Consider the following 3413-nt stretch of genomic DNA (forward strand, 5'->3'; position numbering starts at 1 on the left):
GAAGCCTATGTAGGCCGCCTAAGTATCCCACCACGGGAATCAGGTTAGGCGTAGTTCATGTTACATGCACAAATGGAAATTTTGGGAAATTTCTATCTTAAAAGCCCAAACCCGATATAGGTTTCTTACGTATCCCACTGAGGGAATGTAGTTTTCATTACACAGAAAGATATTACATATAAAATAAATGAAAAGCTCCTAGACGTAGTATCTCTTGACGGCATCTGCATTGATAGCTTTCGGCCACACTTCGCCATCCATTTCTGCTAGAATTAGTGCTCCTCCAGTCAGTACTCGATGAACCATGTAAGGCCCTTCCCAGTTAGGTGCAAATTTTCCCTTAGCTTTATCTTGGTGTGGGAATATGCGCTTCAACACCAATTGCTCCGGTTTGAACTGTCTCGGTCTTACCTTCTTATTGAAAGCCTTGGCCATTCTGTTCTGATAAAGTTGCCCATGACAAACTGCATTCATCCTTTTTTCATGAATGAGCATCAATTATTCATATCGATTTTGTATCCACTTGGCACACTCAACTCAACTTCTTGGATAATTCTCAAAGATGGTATCTCTACTCTGCAGGTAACACCGCCTCTGTCCCAAAGACCAAAATATAAGGCGTTGCCCCAGTTGAAGTCCTTACAGTGGTACGATAACCGAGAAGGGCCAATGGCAATTTTTCGTGCCAATGTCTATAATTGTCAATCATTTTCCGCAATATTCTCTTGATGTTTTTGTTGGCTGCTTCAACTGCTCCATTCATCTGAGGTCTGTATGGGGTGGAATTGCGGTGAGTAATCTTAAATGTTTCGCAAATCTCATGCATCAGACCACTATTAAGATTAGCTTCATTATCTGTTATAATCGACTCAGGGATTCCGAATCGACAGATGATGTTACTGCGAAGGAAGTCTACCACCACCTTCTTCGTCACTGACTTGTGTGAAATGCTTCTACCCATTTTGTGAACTAGTCGATGGCTACAAAAATAAACCTATGTCCATTTGACGCGGCTGGCTCGATAGGACCAATGCCATCCATGCCCCAAGCTGTGAATGGCCACGGAGCACTCGTCACATTTAACTCATTTAGTGGGACTCGAATCAAGTCACCATGAATCTGACATTAGTGACACTTTTGCACAAAACGAATGCAATCTGATTCCATGGTCATCCAGAAATAGCCAGCTCGTAGAATTTTCTTAGCCAGAGTAAAACCATTCATGTGAGGCCCACATACACCGCCATGCACTTCTTCAATCAACTTGACCGCTTCTTTGGCATCAACACACCTTAACAGTCCTAAATCTGGAGTCCTCCTATAAAGGATTTCTCCATTTAGGAAAAAGTGGTTTGCTAATCTTCGAAGTGTTCTCTTCTGAACACTGGTTATGCCTTCTGGGTAGTCTCCTGCCTTGAGATACTTTTTAATGTCATAGTACCAAGGTTCTCCATCAGGCTCTTCATCTACATAGAAACAATAAGCTTGCTGATCGTGCACCTTCACCTTGATAGGATCTATGTAATTCTTGTTCGGATGTTGAATCATAGAGGAAAAGGTTGCCAAAGCATCAGCGAACTCATTCTGAGCCCTTGGGACATGTTTGAATTCCACCTTGATGAATATCTTACACAGATCTTTCACACAATGTAGGTATGGAAGTATCTTCACATTCTTAGTGATCCATTCGCCTTGTACCTGGTGAACCAATAAGTCGAAATCGCCTATAACCAATAATTCTTGTATGTTCATATCAACGGCCATTCTGAGTCCAAGAATACACCCTCATATTCTGCCATATTGTTGGTGCACGGAAACCTGAGCTTTGCTGAAATTGGATAATGCTAGCCTGACTCCGAAATTAAGACTGCTCCAACGCCGACTCCTTTGGAGTTTGCACCCCCATCAAAGAACATTCTCCACCCTGGATATTCTTCTGCGATGTCTTCTCCGACAAATGACACTTCTTCATCAGGGAAATAAGTCTTAAGGGGCATGTATTCTTCATCTACAGGATTTTCAGCAAGATGATCGGCTATTGCCTGCCCTTTGACAGCCTTTTAGGTAACATACACAATATCAAACTCACTCAGCAAAATTTGCCATTTGGCTAACTTCCCAGTAGGCATAGGCTTCTGAAAGATATACTTGAGTGGATCCATCATTGAAATGAGATAAGTAGTATATGCAGACAGGTAATGTCTCAACTTTTGTGCAACCCAAGTTAAGGCACAGCAAGTGCGTTCCAACAAAGTATATCGAGCCTCATAGGGCGTGAACTTCTTGCTCAATTAATATATTGCTTGCTCCTTCTTTCCCGTTTCATCATGTTGTCCCAACACGCACCCAAATGCATTTGCTGACACGGACAAATACAATAACAAAGGTCTTCCTGCTTTTGGAGGCACCAAAACAGACGGATTAGACAAATACTCTTTGATTCTATCAAAGGCTCGTTAGCAATCTTCCGTCCATTTGGTAGCAGCATCCTTCCTCAATAACTTGATTATTGTCTCACATATTACTGTCGATTGTGCTATGAACAGACTAATGTAGTTGAGACGATCGAGGAAGCTCATCACGTCCTTTCGACTCTTTGGGGAAGGAAAGTCTTGAATAACCTTTATCTTTGAAGGATCCAATTCTATGCCCCTCCTGCTCATGATAAAACCCAACAGCTTCCCAGCAGGAACACCAAATGCACACTTTGCGGGGTTTAATTTCAAATTGTATCGCCTCAACCTGTCAAAGAACTTCTTCAAATCCGTCAAGTGATCTGAACTCTTTCGTGACTTGATGATGATATCGTCCACATATACTTCAATCTCCTTATGGATCATGTCATGAAAAATGGTAGTCATGGCTCTCATATAGGTGGTACCAGCATTTTTTAGCCCAAACGGCATCACTCGATAATAGTATACTCCCCAAGGTGTGATGAATGTCGTTTTCTCAGCATCTTCTTCATCTATCAGAATTTGGTGATATCCTGCGAAGCAATCAACGAATGACTGCAACTCAAGCTTCGCACAGTTATCAATAAGTATGTGAATATTTGGGAGGGGAAAATCATCTTTCGGGCTAGCCTTGTTGAGATCCCGATAATCCACGCATACCCTGACTTTGCCATCCTACTTTGGTACAAGCACGATATTGGCTAGCCAAGTGGGGTACCTTGCAGCTCGAATGACCTTTGCATCAAATTGCTTGGAGACTTCTTCCTGAACTTTTAAACTCAAATCCGGTTTAATGTTTATTTTCTTTTGTTTCACCGGAAGGCAAGATGAATCAATAGGCAACTTATGCGAAACAATGTATGTGCTTAGACCCGGCATATCATCATAAGACCATGCGAACACGTCTATATATTGACTCAAAAGGTTGATCAATTCTTCCCTTTGTGACGGAGTTAA

Source organism: Lycium barbarum, chromosome 11 (genome assembly GCF_019175385.1).
Source record: "Lycium barbarum isolate Lr01 chromosome 11, ASM1917538v2, whole genome shotgun sequence".
NCBI lineage: Eukaryota > Viridiplantae > Streptophyta > Magnoliopsida > Solanales > Solanaceae > Lycium > Lycium barbarum.